This window comes from Mirounga angustirostris, unplaced genomic scaffold (assembly GCF_029215605.1).
Source record: "Mirounga angustirostris isolate CCGP_5_RB_7025 unplaced genomic scaffold, mMirAng1.0.hap1 SCAF_5, whole genome shotgun sequence".
In the NCBI taxonomy this organism is placed as follows: Eukaryota; Metazoa; Chordata; class Mammalia; order Carnivora; family Phocidae; genus Mirounga; species Mirounga angustirostris.
In genome coordinates this window covers 153,305,292-153,327,831 of record NW_026991713.1, presented here as the reverse complement: position 1 = coordinate 153,327,831, position 22,540 = coordinate 153,305,292, and the positions used below count along the sequence as shown (strand labels likewise).

The 22,540-nt window shown below is 47.8% G+C and overlaps 1 long non-coding RNA gene and 1 pseudogene across 3 annotated transcripts in view; both read left to right on the top strand.

Moving 5' to 3' along the window:
* Nucleotides 1-22,540, top strand: part of LOC123844496 (uncharacterized) — a 392,425-nt gene that overhangs the window by 332,328 nt on the left and 37,557 nt on the right. The window lies entirely within an intron of this gene.
* On the top strand, nucleotides 20,838-22,303 carry LOC123840953 (cyclin-dependent kinase 11B-like; annotated as a pseudogene).

Below are 22,540 nucleotides of genomic sequence, written 5' to 3'. Positions count from 1 at the left end.
AGTCAAAATTCTTACACGATAGTCAAAATTCTCACATTCTTAAGGGCAATATGACAATGCACAATAACAAGAAAATTAACTGCAGAGACTGCAAAGTGTATGAAAAAAGCCAAAAGGGCTAAAAGATAAAGCACAGGTTGCTGTTAGGAGAAATTTTATTTTATTTTATTATTTTTTAAAATATTTTATTTATTTATTTGACAGAGACACAGTGAGAGAGGGAACACAAGCAGGGGGAGTGGGAGAGGAGAAGCAGGTTTCCTGCAGAGCAGGGAGCCCGATGTGGGGCTGGATCCCAGGATCCCGGAATCATGACCTGAGCCGAAGGCAGATGCTTAACAACTGAGCCACCCAGGTGCCCCAGTTAGGAGAAATTTTAAATGGGAAAAAGTTCTTAACTGTAGGTGACTTGCTCCATCCCCTCCCCAGGGGACATTTGGCAGTGTCTTGAGACATCTTTGGTGGTCACAACTTCAAGGGATAGGTTAAGGGCATCTAGTGGGTAGAGGCCAGGGATGCCTCTAAATATCCCACAACACACAGGACAGCCGCCCACCACAACAGTGATCTGGCCCTGAATGTCAGTAGTCCTGAGGTTGAGAAACTCTGAGATATGGTCATGAGAGAAAACCTGTCCAAGGAAAAGTATGTATTCGAGCTGAAATCTCGAGGATGAGAAGAAACCCATCCTACGGCTGCCTGACCTGAAAGCATTGTAGGCAGAGGGAACAGCATCTGCGAAGCCCAGAGGAGGGAAAAGGGCTTCGTGCATTCAAGGATCAGAAAAGAGACCAAGTGGCAGGAAGGCTCTGAGCAGGGGAGCTAACCCCTGCAGAAGCAGAGATGAGAGAAGTTAGCAGCTGGGTCACACAGATTTTAAATGATTTTCATTCTGAGGATACCGGGAAGCCATCGAACACATCGAGACAAGGGGAACACCCGTTCATGCGTACACTTCACGTTTTAAACAGCTCACACTGGCTGTCAGGTGGATTGGAGAGGGGGACACCTAGGCTTTTCTCGGGTGGGGGTGGGACGAAAGGCATGAGAAACTTTCCGGAAGCAGAGCAGGCAACATTTAAGAGACACTGAATGTCGGGGGGAGGGAGAGACAGAAATCGAGGTCAACTGCAGGGTCTTCCGCTTGTGGCACTGAGTGGGTGGCAGTGGTGTTCACTGAGCTGGAAAGACATCAGAAGGAGCAGGTTGGGGTGGTGGGAACTCCTTCTAGAGAGGTCTTTCTTCGTCACCCTAACACAAATTGCCCCCTGCCTCTGGACTTAGAGGTCTGAAATGCCGATTCTGTTGAAGCCGAGATACGGGTGTACACAGATCCGTAAGTGAGCCTTTTGCTCCAGGGGGCGGTCGGGGCTGGATAAGGAAGTTTTGCAGCCATAACCTATTGGCTGGTATAATTCCTTCTTGCCGGTCTCCCTGCATATATCATCCTGCATGCAGATGTCTCAAGTCTCGGGGAGGCATTTTCTCAGGATCATTGCCAAGCCCAACACTGTGGTATTTTTAAAGTGTCACATCCTCCATGCCCCTGTTCGAATCGAGTCACACTTTTAATTAAGTTTCCACTGAAAGAGGGAAAAAAAAAATACCCTAAGGAATTGATCCCTGCCTGCAAAGCACTGGAATTTTCAGCGGCTTCTCCCTCTCTCTGCTTCTCCCTCTCCCGCTTTCTCTTGTGGTCTCCGATCCGCCAGGAACATTTTCATTCTCAAGCCTGACTGGCTTTGGAAACGGGGGCCTTGGGGTAGAGAACATGTGGGAAACACTGTTCTCAAGAAGTGGAGTCTTCACAGACAATAGAACCTGTCACCTGAAATGTAGCAGAAGGGTCATCAGGTTAGGGGAAATAGCCTAAGGAAGCGATTCAGGATACCCGTGTCCTCGGCTTGGTCTGACCACGGATTAGCTGTGTGATCCTTGGGCAGGCACTCAGCTTCCTGTTCTTTGTAAAAATGGGAGATGGTAAATCCCTACCTCAGGCCAGTGTCCATGAAAATTGGACAAGATAATGTGTCTCAAGTCTGGAAAGCGTTACATACATTTTACAGAACCCATCATTTCCTGCCACCCCCATGGATACCACCCTAGCCCCAGCCCCCATCACCTATCACCCTCATTGTGGTGTGGCCTCCTGACTGCTCCCTCTGTTTCTGCCCTTGCCCCCACACAGCCTATTCTTAACAGCCAGAATGATGTTATAAAAATATAAGACACATCACGTCACTTCTCTGCTCAAAACCCTCTTACAGCTTCACATCCCACTCATGGTGAAATCCAGAGGCTCCAATCTGCCACTCTCCACATTTCCTGTCTGATTTCATCCCCCATTCACACCCCCTGCTCAATCCAGTTCAGCCACACAGCCTCCCTGATGTTCCTGGAACACATCAGGCAGATTCCTGCCCCGGGCCCTTTGCACTTGCTGTGTTCACTGTCTGGAAAGCCCTCCTGTCAGAGAGTCAGGTGCTTCCCCCTGCATTCCTGGCAGATCTTTAATCAGATGCCTCCTTTTAAATTAAAAAAAATAAAAAAGATGCCTCCTTTTAGAGAGGTCTTTCTTCGTCACCCTAACACAAATTGCCCCCTGCCTCACTCCCACCTGCCCCACATATTCCCTGTCTCCCTCTAGGCTTTAATTTATGGTCTCTTCTATATCAAACATTTTTCCTATTTTTTCCTGTGTATTGTCTGTCTTCACCCAGTGGAAAGTGAGGTCAGTGAGAGTGGAGATATTTAGCAGGGGAGGTCTGTTTTGTTCACTGTTGTATCCCTAGTACCTAGAATGAGGCTGGGTACACACAGGGGCTCTGTAGATATTTATTGTTAAAAGGTGAGGAACTAGGAAATGCAGAATATTAAAATAACTTGCCCCAAGTTACAGTTCTAGTAGGTGACAGAACCGAATTAGAAGCCAGGCTGTTTAACACAAGAGGAGACTGTGTTATCTCGACTCCTTTATTTCTCAACTGAAAATTTTAGGTGATAATGTCTTGCCTGTTTTCATCCTGGGTGTTGTGAGAAGGGAAAAAACCCACGTATATACCCATCCTCGTCCATACAGGCTGTTTCAACAGAACGCCACAGACTGGGTGGCTGATAAGCAACAGACATTTATTTCTCACAGTTCTGCAGGCTGGAAGTGAAAAGTGTACTCTAGATCAAGGTGCTGGCAGATGGGGTGTCTGTGAGATCTCCCTTGCTGGGTCTGAGACACCCATCTCTTCAGGGAGTGCTCACACGGCAGAGGGGTGAGGGGGTGAGGGGGCTCTGTGGGGCCCCTTTTGTCGAGGCACTCATCCCGTTCATGAGAAGTTCACTCACATGACCTAATTTCCTCCCCAAAGCCTCACCTAAGCCCATCACGTTGGGGGTTAGATTTCAACATACTGGTTTTGAGGGCATGCAGACATTCACTCTTTGGCGGCACCTTCCCCTCAGGAAGCGCAAGCTCCCCTAGAGACCATGTCCAAGAATCCAGTGAGGCTCTATGAAAAGGGGCTGGTCACAGAGCCACACCGTATGGGCTCGCCGGCTCTCAGAGGCGGACGGCTGCGTGCTTGTCCCAGGTGTGCCACGTCAGGTAGAGACTCCAGGTATCTCTCTGTGCCTCCAGACCCGAGCTTTCTGTGGTCAGGCGGCTCAGCACCCGCACAAGAGTTACCTGGCTGTGTGCGGAGGGGCTGTCTGGGCACCTGCCCTCAACCAGTGGGCATCGGTGGAGAAATGCCCCGGGTCCCATCCTTCTGGGGATGAATCTGAGGCACAGGCCACGTGGGTCTCTCTGTCTCTCCGCCTCTCTGTCTCTGTCTCTCTCTCCCCCATCTCTTACTCCCGGCTCCTAAGTCACTTCGCAAACATATTACCTGCATCCATGCCCATGTCTCAGGCTCTGCTTTCGGGGAAACCCAAACTAGGAGAGTGAGTGCCTGCAAAGGTGGGGGTGGGGTGCTGTGGAACCAGACAGAACCCGGTCTGAATCCCAGTTCTGTTGTTTGCCCTGTGCCCCTGGCGTGGCCCTTAGCTTCCTCGCCCCTCTCCAGCGAGCAGAGCTAATAGTTCGCACCCTGCCTGCTTATCAGGGACAGGAAGGGCTGCATGCAATTGCCCATCCCAGCGTCTGGAACGTCATAAGCTATAAAATGGGTGCTGATATTAAGACATGGCTGAACATATTCTTATTACCCATTTTTGTCACTCAAGGCAAGATATGAGTGTAAGGAAAGGGCAGGAGGATGAGAGACCCCTGCACTCCTCATGTTCCTAAGCTGCCATGATAGAGGGGAGTCCCTGTTTCTTTCCCTGGAGCCTGCATGTCTCATCGAGCCTTCAGTATCTATACTTCTGACACATTCCATCAACCCGGTATATTCATATGTGTCCTATTTATAACTAACACTCACACGGAGTTCTCAACGTGGCAGAAACTGGTACAAGTCCTTTACATGGCTGTAAGTTCTTGATCCCCATTTCACCGCTGAGAAAGGTGAAGCCCCCAGAGAGGTTGGCTAACCTTTCCAAGGTCACACAGCTAAGAAAGAGCAAAGCTGGATTTGGACCTAGCTGGTCTGTTATAGTGCCTCTTGGCACAAGATCAGCAGAGGCTAAGAGGCAATTGGTTGCTATTCCAGCAGACCAGGGGAGAAGAGGCATCATCGTGTCCTTATTTGGTAGTAAATGATGTATTTGTTGCAAAGTGGTGCTCCAGGAGCCTCAATCTTCTCTCCTGTCTGCAGGTTCTCACAAAGGCTGGGTTGCCCTTCCCCACTCCAGATGTCCACCTTTGCTCAGACTCTGCAGCCTCCAGCTCCCCCCCTCCCCCGGCCAGCTGAATCCCTCTGGAAAGAACAAAACTGGGATATTCATGTTGAGGAAAAGGCTGTAGTTTTATGAAGTTGAATGGCAAGGAACCACAGAGCTTAAATTACCAGGCTGTGATGGCCCCTGCCGTGAGGCAGGTGGAGAGAGAAATGCCAGATGGAAGAGGCCCACTTATAGTAGCGATTGCACACTCTTCTCCTTGTCCGCGTAGACTTACGTGGTGGATTTGAAGTGGAAAATGGGAATTTGAAAATTATAGGCAAAGAATGGCAATTAGTTTAACTAAAGCAAAGAGATGGGATTCAAAAAACCCAGCATTTTGCTAAGTAAGTCAGTGCTGGGGAACAATTTTACCAGGAAGTAAAAATAAACTCTAGTTTGTGTGCGCTCTGGACTATGTTATGTCTTTTTTCCTGCATGTTTATGGCTGTGTCCGGGTGAGAGACGTGCTGGGACCAATGGGAGACACCGTGTGGGGGATTAGGGATGCAGGATGTGGAGTCGAATGGCCTGAGTTCAAATCCTGCCTCTTCCCAGCTGTGCCGTCTGGAGCAGGTTTGGAATCCTCTGTTTTGGCATCTGATAGCCTTTCCAGGAGGCTGATGCTGAGGATGAGGTGAGGTGATTCACATATACTCAGTGCAGCACTGGGCACATGGCAAGGCGCAGGAAGCGAGAACTGTTAGGATGACAGATTTATATAGCGGGCAAAATCTTATACCTGGTTTCAAGGATGGAGACACACAGAGGGGATGACTGCGTCTGGCTTTCTAATGGGTCTTTAAAAAGCTGATGACACGAGGGGTGCCTGGGTGGCTCAGCTGATTAAGCCTCTGACTCTTGATTTTAGCTCAAGTCATGATCTCAGGGTCCTGAGATCGAGCCCCGCATCGGATTCCATGCTCTTCAGGGAGTCTGCTTGAGATTCTCTCTCTCTCTCCCTCTGTTCCCTCACACCCCCGCCCCCAGCTCTCTCTCTACAATAAATAAATAAATCTTTAAAAAAAAAGCTGATGACATGAAAGTTGATGACAGGACTTGTTTTTCCCAGTGAAGATTTCTATCCACTGTAGCATCATTTTTAAGAACACTGATCTTGAGGTCAGACAAATGAGGCTTTAAATTTGCATTCTCTTTACTGACGTAGGGCAACCACTTAGTCTCTCTGGAACTCAGTTTTCTCATCTGTAAATTGGGGGTAGTAGTAGTATCAAACTCATGAGGTTTTTGAGGGTTAATTGAGATTGTGTCTAGAAAGCTCCACACAACCATCAATAAATGTTATTAGTAATATAAACATGTATCTGTGCATTTGTTCATGAATGCTTATAGCATGTAAAAATGTCATTTTTGCCCAACAGGATCAATTTTGTTGGTTCTTCTGCAGTCAGTAAGCTACCTCTAGTCAACTGGCTGTGTGTTTCTGAGTTACAGTGGTGTAAGGAGAGGTTCTGAGGTCATGCTCAAGCTCAGGGAGGAGGAGAGCACTGATTGATTAGTGATGTCTGTCACTGGCATGGTCATGGAGAATGGGGATGTCTTTAATCCCATACTGGTTTTGTGGGCTCTAGATTGTGGCCTTCCACTCATTTTTTTTTTCTTTTTTTTTTAAATTCTTATGTTAATCCCCATACATTACATCATTAGTTTTAGATGTAGTGTTCCATGATTCATTGTTTGTGCATAACACCCAGTGCTCCATGCAGAATGTGCCCTCCTCAATACCCACCACCAGGCTAACCCATCCTCCCACCCCCCCTCCTCTAGAACCCTCAGTTTGTTTTTCAGAGTCCATCATCTCTCATGGTTCGTCTACCCATCCGATTTCCCCCGCTTCATTCTTCCCCTCCTGCTACCTTCTTCTTCTTCTTCTTTTTTTTTTTTCTTAACATATATTGCATTATTTGTTTCAGAGGTACAGATCTGAGAGTCAGCAGTCTTGCACAATTCACAGCGCTTACCAGAGCACATACCCTCCCCAGTGTCTATCACCCAGTCACCCCATCCCTCCCACCCCACCCCCCACTCCAGCAACCCTCAGTTTGTTTCCTGCGATTAAGAATTCCTCATATCGGGCGCCTGGGTGGCTCAGTCGTTAAGCATCTGCCTTCGGCTCAGGTCATGATCCCGGGGTCCTGGGATCGAGCCCCACATCGGGCTCCCCGCTTGGCGGGAAGCCTGCTTCTCCCTCTCCCACTCCCCCTGCTTGTGTTCCCTCTCTCCTCGTCTCTCTCTGTCAAATAAATAAATAAAATCTTTAAAAAAAAAAAAAAAGAATTCCTCATATCAGTGAGATCATATGATACATGTCTTTCTCTGTTTGACTTATTTCGCTCAACATAATATCCTCCAGTTCCATCCATGTCGTTGCAAATGGCAAGATCTCATTCCTTTTGATGGCTGCATAATATTCCATTGTATATATACACCACATCTTCTTTATCCATTCATCTGTCGATGGACATCTTGGCTCTTTCCACAGTTTGGCTATTGTGGACATTGCTGTTATAAACATCGGGGTGCATGTACCCTTTCGGATCCCTACTTTTGTATCTTTGGGGTAAATACCCAGTAGTGCAATTGCTGGATCATATGGTAGTTCTATTTTCAACTTTTTGAGGAACCTCCATACTGTTTTCCAGAGTGGCTGCACCAGCTTGCATTCCCACCAACAGTGGAGGAGGGTTCCCCTTTCTCCACATCCCCGCCAACATCTGTCGTTTCCTGACTTGTTAATTTTAGCCATTCTGACTGGTGTGAGGTGCTATCTCGTTGAGGTTTTGATTTGGATTTCCCTGGTGCCGAGTGATGTTGAGCACTTTTTCATGTGTCTGTTGGCCATTTGGATGTCTTCTTTGGGAAAATGTCTGTTCATGTCTTCTGCCCATTTCTTGATTGGATTCTTTGTTCTTTGGGTGTTGAGTTTGATGAGTTCTTTATAGATTTTGGATACTAGCCCTTTATCTGATATGTCATTTGCAAATATCTTCTCCCATTCTGGCCTTCCACTCATTTGCCCTAAGGTGAACTGCACTGACTTTGAGGCTGTGATGCTATTTGCTTCCAGTATCTCTCAGAAAGAATAAAATGATTCTTCCAACACTTACTGAGGGCCAGCCCTGTGACAAAGTGCATAGAACTGAATGAGGCATCACTCCTTGTCCTGACGGAGCTGACAGTCTGATAGAGGAGACACACAGGTAGGGAAGAATCTATGCTGGGGAGGTCAGCAGGCCCAGAGAGGAAATCATCAGGCCTGGAGCAGTTTAATCTCTGTGAAGCCAGTTGGGATGGGTGCGCTGGGATTGGGACCGGAAATGAGGAGTCGCCCAGGATAAGCAGGAAGGGTGGGTCAGGCTTCAGGGAAGGCACAGGGTGTGAGAGAGCAAGGTGTGTTTGAGAAGGGCACCTGCTGGGTGGGGATGGTGGCCAGAGCTAGAAGTGAGGTGAAGACGTCTTAGAAAGGGAGCTAAGGCCCCTGCAAAGCACCTTGGGTTCTGGACCAGGGAGGCCTCTTCCTGTGATTGGCTCTAGGCAGCGCCAGTGAGCAGGGCCTGTGGAACGAGGTTTCTTGGTGGTTCCCTTCTTCCTCTCCTTCTCTGTTTCCATTCTGACTCTGACCTCTGTCTGTCCGTCTCTGTGTCCATCTCCGATCATCCTCCCCACTCCTTCCCTGTCTCTGCCTCTCCCTCCCTCCCCGACGCCTCACTCTCTCACTTTCTCTCTCTCTCTCTCTCTCTGTCTCTTGGTTTTGCGGGTGTGGTTTGGACCTCTTTCTCCCTGTGACAAGTTCTTCTTTGGCTCCGTGTTGTTTCGTCTCTCTTAGCAGGTGGGATTCTGTGGCATTTCTAAGTCTATTTTAAACACTTTGTAAGGCTTGATTTAAAGGAAAATCTGATTTTCACAGTTTGTGCATCGGTGCCTCAGGGGACTCTTAGTTCGATTATGTCCTGGAAAGGTCATGACACAGCTCGGGCTCTGCAAGCCCTGAGAAGGGTGGGTGGGTGGGCTTTCAGCTCTTTCCTGTGGGACCACGGATGGATCGCAGGGGCCCGAAAGTGTCCAGGCTCTTTATCTCATTGTAGAGGGCCAGGCTTGTTATTATTATTATTTTTTAAAGATTTTATTTATTTGACAGAGACACAGCGAGAGAGGGAACACAAGCAGGGGGAGTGGGAGAGGGAGAGCAGGCTTCCCATGGAGCAGGGAGCCCGATGTGGGGCTCAATCCCAGGACCCTGGGATCATGACCTGAGCCGAAGGCAGACGCTTGACGACTGAGCCACCCAGGTGCCCCAAGGCTTGTTATTTTTCCTGAACTTTCACTTTTGCATGTAACTCACCTGGGGCATCTTGTTAAAATGCAGAATCTGATGCAGGGGATCTGTGGTAGGACCTGAGACTCTGCATTTCTGACGAGCTCCCAGGTGATGCCAGTGCTGGGGGTCCAGGGATCACACTTTGACTAGCTAGGATGCATGCAGCATGTGCATCATTTAGAATGCCCCTCATGCCACGAAGTGCTCTCATTTCCACTTGGCAGATGGAGTTGCTCCTCCTCTGTGCTCCCACAGAACCACAGAGCCTTCTGTCGTAGTTCTAATGGGCTTCTTCCCATCTTAGAGCCTAATGACCTCTGCCTTTGTCCTTCCATTATACTGGGCACCATTTCAGGGCTTCCCATGGAAGAATGAAAACACAAAATCGAACATTCCAGGCCAGTAAGTATAGTAAGACTGTTGCATGCCCCACACTATCACTGTTGCCTTCCTCAGTCTGGCCCTGCATGTTGCTAGACAAAGCAGTGGCTGTTGCATTGACAGGCCACAACCCCCCAGCCTTGCCTGGCCGGAATGTGCTGCTTTGGGATCCTCTAAAGCCCTGGGCCAGCCCCTGTGTGCAGGAGATGTGGGATTTCCTCACTAGACCTTGCGCGTGCAAGGGCTCTGTGTAACTTCCTCCATTTTCCGTACCCCGTCTCGTTGTGCTCCAGGCCCCCACCCCTGGGATAGGTGTGGGCAGATATCTAGGACAGGAGTGCGGGAGATACTGGGTTTGCATCATTGATTCAAGTTAACTCGGTCTTGGCAGAGAATCAGTCACCAGTCAAAGCCTTCTTGGTGTGGTTTATGTCCTCTCTCTGGCACCCTCTCCTCCACCTCTTGAAGGTGGTGTCTGGGCTCAAAAGAAGTTCAGGTGTTTCAAACCTTGGGTATTCCATGCCAGTGTCTACTGCAGAGTGACTACTATGATGGTTAATCTTATGTGTCAACAGGACTGGGCTAAGGGAGGCCCAGACAGCTGGTAAAACGTTATGTCTGGGTGGGTCTGTGACGGTGTTTCTGGAAGAGATTAGCATTTGAATCAGTACACAGAGTAGAGAGGACCACCCTCACCAGTGCGACTGGGGAACATCCAATCTGTTGAGGGCCTGAATAGAAGAAAAAGGCAGAGCGGGAGTGGGGGGTGGGGGGTGGAATCTGTTGTCTCTGCTCAAGCTAGGACATCCATCTTCTTCTCCTTTTACACAGCAATGCTCCTGGTTCTTGGCCTTTGAGACTCAGACTGAATTACAGGGTCAGCTTTCCTGGGCCTCCAGCTTACAGACGGTGGATTGTAGGACTTCCAGGCCTCTATAATCGTATGAGCCAATTCCTATAATCAATCAGCCTCTCTCTCTCTCTCTCTCGATAGATAGGTAGAAAAATAGATTTCTCTGGAGAAACAGATTGTAGGTGGATTGTAGGACTTGCAGGCCTCTATAATCGTATGAGCCAATTCCTATAATCAATCAGCCTCTCTCTCTCTCTCTCTCGATAGATAGGTAGAAAAATAGATTTCTCTGGAGAAACAAAACTCATAGCTGTATCTGGATACAGATATATCTTCTATTTAGGATGTATATTTAGGTTCTGTTTCTTTGGAGAACACTAATACATCTATATCTATTGATCGATCAGTCTATCTATACATAGAGAAAGGGAGACTCTTGCCTTATCAAGGGTGCCAAGAGCCTATTTTGGAAGTCAAAAGCTGGAAGTTGTTCCCTTCTCTTTGTGCTTCTGCCCTGACTGTCTCAATGCTTCCCAAGGCGGCGGATGCCCCAGCTGAGGAGAGAGGACACCCCTGCATTTCAGGACTGGTTGTGCTCACATCTGGCACAGGGCCTAGTTCAGAGCCACGGATCCGTCAACATGACCTCTTTCGATCACTGCAGAGGATGCAAGAGAGCTTCGGTTTTTAGAAACTTGGATCGGATGTGAAACCCATCCAAATGGAACAAGCTCTTCTGAAGGACCGTGCTCAGTGGCAGGGAACAAGTTCTGTGTCAGAGTCTGAAGTCTAGACCCTGAGAAAGGGACCCAAAGCCACGACTTCCCGCAGGCATGACCATGCTGCCGTGGGGCCTCCAGGGTGGCTCGCTTCGCCGCGATGCATGTTCCTCCTTCCAGACATTCAGCTGCTCCTTTGGGAAGAGTCACCTTTACTCACCACACCAGCACGCAGCGTTGGCCTCGCTCTGAAATTAGGCGCTCTTTAGGAGACTCCCGTTTCTAATTCTTGCCTCCTGGAGGCAAAGTCAGCAAGCCCCTCTCATGGCTTTTCAGTTCTCCAGCCAGGATTTCTGGAGGCCACTGGGAGGCCACTTGCATTTTCACTGCCTTCCAACCCTCTGCTCTGTTGATGATGGCTCATGAATGAACAAGCAGCAGCTTTTCCCTGATGGCGTGGGCTCCCTGGTACCGTGGGGCACTCACCATCGGCGGAGGGGGGCAGGTGTTCTGAGAAGACTGACCAGCTGTGGGTGGCAAGGTGGACGCTGGGCTTGGCTCTGGCAGCTCAGACTCAGAACGCTGAGCTGAACCATCCGTAGGCTCCTCCGGGAAACAGGTTGTGCAAATCTCTCTTCTCCCTCTCTGGGCTCATGCATATTCATCAGTAGAACAACCCCAGGCCGAAGATAATGATTCATGCAGGAAGCGCCATTCTGAACATTATTATCTGGGAGTGACAAATGAATTTCTAATTTAACATGTGTATTGCACAAATAGATCACAAGAACTTTAAAGTCAAAAGCATCCTTTGGAGTCATGCAACTTCTGTTGTAATGTAGCATAAAATGATAGAGGAAGAACATCTCCCCACTGGTGGGCTGAGCATAGCTGTTCCCTTCAAAGCAGAGGAGAAATGAAAGGGGGTGTGATTTCAGACACCACTTGAGTCTACAATAGAAGCCAATAATAGTGGCCAAGAATGGAACAACAGTGACAACAACAAAGAGCCAGCCACTGGCACGAGCAACATCATTGTTTTGAGTTATTACTTGGGGATGAGCAGAGTCCTCTTCCCACCCCCATCCCTGCCGACAGCAGAAATGCAATAAAGGCCACATGGGTTCGTTGGTTGCTCAGTAAGAATCAGAGGGCAGTAACCGTGAGGCGAGACTGAGGAGGGAATGGGGGAATTGATTCGAGTTGCCTTCCAGTACCAGTTTCATGTTGAAATGTTAATTTATAGCATGATAATGTGATAGCTATACTATCTGTCCGTCGGCAAAGATTGGCCACTTCCAGCTTGTCAAAGCTGACAGTCAAGCATGAAATGGCTACTGTCAGGGAATGGCAGCTCTTTGAAGACTAAGTCTTAAGCCATTTCTTAACATTCTGTATCCCTGTCATCATTGCCTGCTCCCCATCCCTCTTCTTTCCAATGGCGAGACTAAACCGGCTTCCTTTCACCTACTGTAGCATTCCTCCAAAGCCTGTGGAAAGCTCATGGTCTTCTGGAAACCTGGATATCTGCTCTTGGTTTTGCTTTTTTGAGCTAATAATGACATTTTACGATGTTTACTAGATACAAGGTACTGTGATCAAGCACATTACCTTTATGACCTCATTAAATTCCCACAATGATCAATGACAAAAATGCTAGTACCCCCAATTTACTGAGGAGGAAACCGAGCCGCTCAGAGGCTAAGTCAAATGTCTAAGGTCATGTGAACGGCCTGTGATTGGCAGAGGCAGGAATAGAGGCCAGGTCTGCTTGACTTCAGGGACCACCCTCTTTTCTACTAAGCTCTAAGATCTAATGTTGGAGAGGGGTGTCCTTTTAGGGATGATTGCACAAAGTTTGACCAAGTGAAACCCTGGTACAGGACCTCCCTTAAAGCTGGTCAGTCGGGTCCTCTGGCCTCCTCCACCTGCTTTCCACTCTGTGAGATGAGGTGCTGACAGGGCCAAACACAGGTGCCCATCTGGGCCCATATTCCCCTGTCCACCATGCTCTGGGAGAACCAGGCTTTAAAACCTCACCACTCAAGCTCAGCAGAAAAGCTTTTGCTTTTCTCTCAATAGTCTCAGCTCTGATTGGGTCTCCTGCCCGAAATGAAACCAGTCCCTAAGGCCAGGGGATATGGTACTCTGATTGACCAGGCTGAGTCACGTGCTTACTGTTGGAGGTGTGGATGAAGTCCTCGCCACCTGAATGATCTGGTCTGAGAGCAAGAGAAAGGTGGTGGTTGCTGTCAGCACAATTGGGGTGTTGTGGCCAGAAGAAGGGGAAAGAGATGTTGACCAGACAAAACCAATAGGTGTCAAGTCTCTTGACACTTGACATGTCTCTCTGCCTCCCAAATCCTCTGGGTTCTAGAGGTTATAGGAGAGAGAGAGAGAGTAATTTCAGGAGGGACGCAGGAGAGAACAGAAAATCAGAGGGAAAGATAGAAGGATCCTTTCACAGAGGTTTGCTCAGAAATGGAAACACAGAATTAGAGAAGAACCAAAAAGATTTCTCTTCAGCTCCTCGAGAGAGAGAACACAGGAAGAAATGCTTTAAAAGCCCAGCCATGTCTGCACAGGCCAGTGATCTTCAGTTTTTGTTCTACAGATACCCAAAGTTCGGGGAGGATTCCTCAGGTTCTTTCAGAGGCAATTACAAAGTGGAATCTGGAGAAAGCTCAGTGGGTAAAGCCCAGACCCCTCCTGGCTTCGTTCCCATTTCCCATCTTTCTTTTCAGTGCATTTCTATGTAAGACCTTGTTTGGGGGAAAAAAGGGGTTCCTCTGCCAAACATTGCTCTACAGCAAGATATTCTCAAGAATAAAGTCCTTTTGCTTATCACTGTCTGCCCAGTGTTGAACGGAGTGCCGGGCACACAGTACAGACCCAACAATTGTCAAACTGTCAAATGGAACCAAAAGTGCTGAATGACAACCAGGGAAAAGCAATAGAATAAAATTATGACTGTAAAATCTTAAACCATGGAAAGGAAGCTAAGGGCTTTTGGGGGGCACTTGGAGAACTGGTGATCCCTTCATGATAGAAAGGCTCGTGTACAAAGATGGATGACCACTTACTGCTGTCTTTTTGGCTGTGACACAACTCTAACAGAAGGGGTAAAATGTTTGTGATGGGGCCCTGGTTAGTAATAACATCACTCTTGCAACATTTATCAAGAGCCAGGTATTTGTGCATTAACTCATTTAACTCTCCTAATGGCCCCATGAGGTGGATGCTCTAATTATTTTGCTTACTTCACAGGCTGGAGAGATTAAGTATGTTGGCCAAGGTCATGCCTCTAATAGGGCAAGGCCAGGGTATAAATTCAACTGTCTGATTCCAAGGTCACTTAAGCACTCTGGTATTTGCTCCCCACATGAGAGTGCATTTCTTCCTTTTTTTTTTTTTTTTTAAGATTTTATTTATTTTTTGACAGAGATACAGTGAGAGAAGGAACACAAGCAGAGGGAGTGGGAGAGGGAGTGGGAGAGGGAGTAGCAGGCTTCCCACGGAGCAGGGAGCCCGATGCGGGGCTCAATCCCAGGACCTGGGACCATGACCTGAGCCGAAGGCAGACCCTTAAGGACTGAGCCACCCAGGCGCCCCGAGAGTGCATTTCTGTTGGTCCTGCAGAAATACCTAATGGTTTAGAGTTCAGGCAGCCAGTGAGAGGAGCATTGATGAGCTGAAGCACCTCAGCTGGCTAACATGTAAGTGATGGATGAACTCTTGTAGGAATTGTCTCTTTATCAAGGATCAAAGACCTTGGGGGATGAGGAGACCCTTCAGATCCCTCAAGGGCCACTGGGGGAAGGAGAGATTAGCTTTGTTTTGGGGAGTTTCAGTGGGAGAAATAGAAATACCACATTTTCTTCAAGTAGACAGATTTCTGTGCAATACGAAGAACAAGCTTTCTAGAATGGCGCTCCTCAAAGATTAATGTGCATGAGAATCACTTTGAGAGCTTGTTAGAACACACATTCATGGGCCCTACACCCAGAGATTCTGATTCAGTAGGTCTGGGGTGAGTCCTGACCATTTGCACTTCTTGTAAGCTCCCAGATGCTGCTATTCCCCTGACCACATGTTGAGTAACAATGCCCTAGACCAGGGTTCAGCAAACCTCTTCTGAAAGGGTCAGAGGGTGTATATTCTAGGCTTCGTGGGTCAGTCAGTGTCACAGCTGTTCAACTCCTCCATTGCAGTGCAAGAGCAATTATAGACAAAATGTAAATGAATATGTGTTCCAATAAAACTTTATTTACAAACCACAGGCAGCCAAGCCCTTGTGCAGCAGTTAGCCTTCTGAGCTGACAGCAACAGAAATCACTGTTTAGTTTAATGAGGCAAGGAGCTTATTACCTTGCCTTTGGCAGGTTCTCACTGAGCCTGTTCGTACCATGGGCCCTTGCCTTGTCCAGTGCTACTGATGCTTTAAGAACACCCAGAGTCTCCGATCTGCCAAGTCTCATCTCTGATGCCTCATCGCAATCTTTTTTCTCATTTGGAAGGAAGCAAATAGGGATGTGTTCCCTCTCTGCCTATGTGGTGTCTGAAGCACATGAGCGGCCGTCCTCTGAAGCTAGAAGATGTCTATACACACGTGACTCATGAGAGAGAATGCTGGCAAGGCATTCACATCTGAGTGAGAGCCATCCTTCCGTGTCACTTACATCAGCAATATCTGTCCCGTGCTAGAGTTGATAGATCCGGACAGTAGGCAAAATGCCTGGGAGAGGTTCAGACCCAGCCAGCCAAGTCATCAAGTCTAGAATGAGAAGCATATGACTGAGCCCAACTCAGGGCCAAACTCATGTTCCCCGGATACCAGAAAATCCCTTTCTCCAAGAAGTGAGGCTTTACCAAATTTGATTTAACTATTAGTTTGAGATAACAGTGGCTGAGTAACACTGTTGGTTATGGTGTCAAAGATAATCCCACATGTGGTCTCTTGGATGAGAGCTGGGACCTGTTTCATGAGAAGAAACTGATACATATTCTCTCTCCAAATTATTCCTTGGGCCAGCCTTATTCCACTACCAACCCCGATAAGCGATATCAGACACAGATATACATGCACATGCCTACACACATGGGCACGCATGCATACATGCACACATTTAGGATATCTGTCATGCACACTCATGGAATCTCCAGAGAACCTGGTTTAGAGGCCATGGATTCAAGAACATCCCTGAAATTATGCCGCAGCCTTAGGCAGGTGGAGTTGCCACGGCGGCCACCCCGGGCCTGACGACCTGGTCTAACTGCTGGCCCTGGGCATGGGGTGCTGTTCTAAGAATCCCTGCCTTTCTTGCCTGTGGAAGTGGAGCATTCCTGCTGCCCCGCTCTTCAGGGTGGATTCCCGTGGCAACCAGCCCCCATTTCCAAGTCTTGCATGGGCCCTGCTGATTGGCCAGGGGGCTTGCATGGGCTCTGCTGATTGGCCAGGGGACTTGCACGGGCTCTGCTGATTGGCCGGGGGACTTACATGGGCTCTGCTGATTGGCAGAGTGTGTGCCAATTCCTGTGCCTTCGCTGCAGGGGCTGCCGGGAAAGAGTCCGAGGATTCCACCGTAAAGTAGACTTCCCCACAGAGGAAGAATGTGCAAAGGAGCAGGGTGGTTAAAAAGTATTGAGAAATGCCCACCGTACCTTCTAAGAGCACTTTTTGTGCATCTTGGGCCCCGTCCACCGTTTCTTCTACTTTTCCCCTCTTCCCGGATTAATTTCAAGTGTTCGTCTGCACTCTTCAGCCCAGAGCACAAGTGCCACTCTCACAGCTGGCTTCTCAGGGGGAGCTTAGTTTCTCCTAAGAACAGAACCCGGGTTATTAGCAGCGCAAAATTTGCCTTCCTCTTTCCTAAGGAGAAGGGAGCCTGCGGTTTCCAAAAACGCAAGGCAGGAAGCAAAAAAGAAAAGGAGGGAGGGAGGAACGGAGGGAGGGAGGAAGGAGGGAAGGAGGGAAGGAAGGAAGGACGGAAGGAAGGAAGGAAGGAGAAAAAAAATTTAAAGAGAATATGAGTTGAGCAATTCATTTTGTAACACAGGTTAACTTCAGCTCATCTAAAAATCAAAATTGAAAACAAATTGGTTTAAATTGCAGCAGGATAGCTTTCTGGTTTTCAGGCTTGTGGCGACATGGAATTTCTTTCCTGGAGGTCCTTTGGGAATTGGCTGGATCCACCACGTTAGCTGACATAAGTGTGACCTAGTTGTGTGTGGAGCTAGAGCAGCAGATCAAACGGCCTTCTCATGTCCCTGCTGGCCTCGCTTCCGTCCGGGTGCCCTGGCAACCCGTGTGGGATGACGGTGCAGCGCTGAACATTCCAGTGAGGATGGGCACGCAAGTGTCTGCGTGTCTGGTGGGGGCGGCAAAGTCAGCCGGAACCGGGAACAAAGGCTGATTCTTGGTGTGGGTTAACCACTGCCTATTATCCCTTCTACAACCCAAATAAGTTTTGTGCCTGCTAGAGAAAATTGAAATTGCCAAAGAGAGAAGTTGGGGCGGTGGGGGGTGCTCCAATATTTTCTCTGACTCTTACTTAAACATTGGCAATTTTCCTGAGGCTATAAATATGATTGGGGCCCAGCCATTTCTCTCTTTGTAGTCTATGAAAATTAACTCAGTCCGCAGGGGCTGCAATCACTGCCAAAAACCTCAAGTGTGGGCTCTTCCTCCACACTGACAAAAATAACAGTTAATTAGGCTGCAACACCCAAAGGAAAGTGAACTTACACCACCAATCGCAGGGCGGCATGCGAAATGTCGCCATGGCAACCGGCATTTACAGCTCTTCAATTTTAATATATCAAAGGCTAGGGATAATTTCCCAGCGAGAATACACGAGGGTGGATTCCCCCCACCCCCACCCCCATTCTTTCTGCCAGTCTTTTGCCTGTACGGGAGCTCTACTCCTGTGGCAACAGGTTTAAAAGGAAGAGAAGTCTTGTGAAAGCATCGAACACCTGGCATGGTACTCCTGGAGATGCTGCATGCCTTGGGAGGCCCGGGGATGGCACAGCTTCTGCTCAGAGTGTGGGCTGAGTGAAAAGAACTCAGGCAGGTGAAGTGTGAGCTGGGAACCTTCTCCCCCAATTCCAGGTGAACTTGCTGTTTTCATGAACTTCCCTTCCTCTCTCCCTCTGTCTCACCATCCCTCCCTCTGTCTCTCCATCCCTCTGTCTTCCCTCCCTCCCCCCCCCTCTGTCTCTCCTCCCTCACCCTCCCACCCTCCCTTCCTTCTTCCTTCCTCTGTTTCTCCCTCCCTCCCTCCCACCCTTCCTCTCTTCCTTCTTCCCTCCTTCTCTCCCTTCTTGTTTTGTTGAGAGCTTACTCTGTTCCAGGCACCTAATAGGCATCACCTCATTTATTCTACACAACTACACTGTAAGTTAAATATTATTTTATCCACAAGGACGTGGAGATTAAGAGAGGGTGAATGCCCAAATCACCCAGTAAGTTGCAGAGCCTTGATTTGAATCAATTCAGACCTCACAATTCAGGGCCCTTGTACTTTCTATCTCCTCAGTAGTATTAAAATGAACTCTCTATAAATAGAAGTAAAGAAATTTATTATTATTACCATTGCCCTCACCACTATGTATCAGTCAGCTGTTGCTGCCTAACAAACATTGACAGAGTCTCAATGGCATACAAAAATAAGCATCTGTTTCACTTCAGGATAGGGTGGCTCTGATCCCCAGGTGTTTATTCTGGGGCCCAGGCTGAAGGGGAAGCTACTGCCCAGAGGCAACTCTTCTCATGGTGATGACAGAGTCATAGAGGGTATGTCCAACCACACAAGCACATTTCAAATCCCTCCTGTGTCATGTCTGCTAATATCCCCTTGGCCAAAGCAAGTCACATGATTGAACCCAAAGGCAAGGAGTAGAAAAAAATACACCCTCCCTTTTGTGGGAGGAATTGGAAAGTTTATAGCAAGGGTGTAGATACAGGGAGAGGTGAAGAACTGGGGCCCAAAAGATTATTCTACACAATTAGCATCATCATCCTCATCATCCTCACCAACCTCATTACTTCTATGGGCCAGAACTCTCTTTACCTTGAACTAGGTTTTTTTTTTTTTTTTTTTTTTTTTTTAAGATTTTATTTATTTATTTGGCAGAGAGAGAGAGAGACAGTGAGAGAGGGAACACAAGCAGGGGGAGTGGGAGAGGGAGAAGCAGGCTTCCCGCTGAGCAGGGAGCCCGATGTGGGGCTCGATCCCAGGACTCTGGGATCATGACCTGAGCCGAAAGCAGATGCTTAACCTACTGAGCCACCCTGGTGCCCCTGCCTTGAACTACGTTTAAGTAATAAGTGATTTCTTTACAAAGCTCTTCAAGAGTGCTAGTCATTACTGGAGCAACTAATCATTTCAATGGGATGAAGTTTTCCATAAAAAAATTTTTTTTTAAAGAACCTTATGTCTTGGTTTATCACCATTTTAAGAAGTATGGTGGTGATTGCCGTTCAATATACTGTTTCTTTTGAATACTATGTATTTTACTTTATGAATCTAAAAACCTTTCCTTTGCACTAAACAATGAACATTTCTTTGGTCTTCATCATGTTTTCCCCTGACATGAGACATCATTGTGGTTTGTAATCATGGTCCTGCACATTTATAGAAAGATTTACAGTATACAAAACTTCCCCCCCACCCCAGATCTTTATATTTCATCTGCAGAGCCACGGGGACCCGCAGGTGATGTACCAGGACTGAAAGTCAGGTTTCTAAAAGCCATTCCTAGTATTGAAAAGCCATTCTGGTAAATGAGGCATTTCCCAGAAATTGTGATAATTTCAGTATCTGAGCCTAATAAGTGAGGAGTGGTCAATTTTACCTTGAGAATAGTCTGAAAATAGAAGGAAGTAGACTCTTTTTTTAAAGATATAAAAACTCTTTAGATTTCCTGTGCATGCTATAAATATCTACATTTGTAAACCTCAAAATTCTAAAAATACCTTCCTTGTTTACAAACAAATCCGAAATAAGGCAAATCTTGACCTATATATATCGATACATACTGAAAATGCAGGATTCTTTTCTTTTAAGTTCAGCCAGGTACACTAGCTAAGCTAACAGAACGTTGCCTGTTAGAGATCTTTAAAGGACCTGCTTTAATGAACAGATCAAGGTGAAGCCATTGACATTGGCATATCAATTCTGTTGACAATCGAACAACTACAAAGTGCTCTACAAAAAGTCTGCTTAAGCAGTCCCTTGCAATTTGTGTATACATACCCTAACCTGGGGAGAACATTTATTTGCCTTTTTTTCTCATAGAGTCTTATTCCCCACTGTATCCTAGCATTTAGCATGATTTCTGGTACAGGTGTATGTTCGATAAATAGCTGAATGAATGAACGAGTAAATGAATAGATGGGGATGTTTGGGAGAGCAAATGCCAGCTCTGGAATTGCTCAGACCAGTTCGTCGAGTCTGAGACTGTGAGTTTCCCCCTAACTGTAGGTAGCTCTGCAGAGAGAGGTGGGCCAGACCTAGAGCAACAGAAAAACAGCAGATGAAAGGACCATCCTTGCTGCAGAGGCACCCTGGCACTGAGTGATTATTTGTTTTCTCTAATACAATGTGAAAAGTGCTAATGGGATTAGCCTTTTGTGATGAATACTAATATGATATGAAAACAAATGCTAATATGCAATGTGAAATTGCTAACAGAGGAGGAAATTGCTAATAAAATGCAGTGGGCCTCAATGACAAATGCTTTGGACAGCGCTCTGGTCTGGCCAGGGCTGGCTTGTGGTTCAGGAGTGACGGTAAGCTGGAACCACAGCATACGAGTTGCTTGGTGATGGGTGGATTTCAGTTGCTTCCTCCAAAATGACCTCTGTGTGGGTGGGGGTTTGGGAGAAGGCACCCACAGGATACACAGAAGCATGCACACATGGGCTTGCAGCCCCTGGAGGACCCAGCTGGGAGGTCTCTGTCAGGAAGTGAGAACGTGCCTCCTTGCACTTTTGTCACACATCTTTGAGCTTTACCAGAGTTCTGTCCTTTCTGTGGTGCTGGTTGGCTTTACTTCTACCTTGTGCCGTTGGTCAGGGAGCCATGCAAATGGAGAGGTAGATACAGAGTGAAGCAACTTGCCTCTGGACACAGAAATAGCAGCTGGGGCTAGATTCTACTTCTAGATTCCATTCCTCCTCTATCTCCCCACTCCCACTTCTTCACCTGCATCTTCTCTGCCTCCATCCATTCCCTCCCCCATCTCCTCCCTTTCTGCATCTCCTCTCCACCTCTTTCCCTTTCTGCCAGAAAACTGATCTTCCATCCCTTTGCTTATGGCAGAGAGTGGCTTAAATAAATAGGTTGGTGAAAAAGATATGCATGGATGCAGGAAGTGACTGGGTTCTGGTCTCAGGTTCTGGGATCAGCAGTGGCCGCACAGGGTATGTTAACTCAAATGGATGATGCACTCTTGCAAAGTGGAAACCAGATGCAGTTCTTCAAGTAAAGGAACGGCAGAAGGAACGAGAGGAGAAAACCGAGATAAGAGGCTAACAGATTCTGATGACCATGATTGCCAGCACAATTGCTTTGACGGCAGGGGTGGGGGGAAGTGGAGGGACCCCCACATGGAGATGGCCCTGAGGAGCTCAGGACAAGAAGAGAGGACTCCATGGCAAGCAGAGGGGAGGATGGTGAGATTTTGTCTGTCAAACCACCCCAGCAAATGTGTCCAAAAGATAAAGGGCATCACAGGAAAGAGGAAAAGAGTGGAGGAGGAGAAGGTGGAGGGGAAGGTGATGAGTAGGGGGTGGGGAGGACAGAGAGAAAGAGATGAGTTGATGGCCATTTGGAAGGGGGAGGCATGCTGGAATGAGAGAAGAAAGAGAATAGGGACACAGAAACGACACAGAGCAGAATGAAGTTCGCTGGCAATGGGAAAGACAAAACAGGAGGGAGATGGCAGGAGAACATTCCAGGAGAGAAAGGGACTGCCTTGATCATTTAAAAGGAAGTAAGAGGAGGTGGCAGAAGAGCAGAAGGAGCAGAGCGCAGGGAGTGCAAGGCTCCACGGGAAATTTCTGCCCATCACCAAACCTGCCAAAGAAAGGACTCTGGCCACAAAGCCAGAGCAAATATGGCCTCTGAGCTGGGAGAATAGACACCTGTTCACCACCTACAGGATATCGGCAACAGTGGAAGGGAGACAGTTCAGCTGAGTCCTAGTCAGTGGAATCAGGGTCGGGTTCTAAGGAGAAGGAAGAGGAAGAAGAGGAGGAAGAAGAGGAGGAGAAGGAAGAAGAGGGAGAAGAGGCAGAGGAGGAAAAAGAAGAGGAGGAGGGGTGGAGGAGGAAGAGAAAGAGGAGGAGGAGGACCACCCTTCTGGACTTGACCGAAGAAGTGAGTGAAGAAGAAATGTAAAGACGGAAGACGAGAGAATGGAAGCATA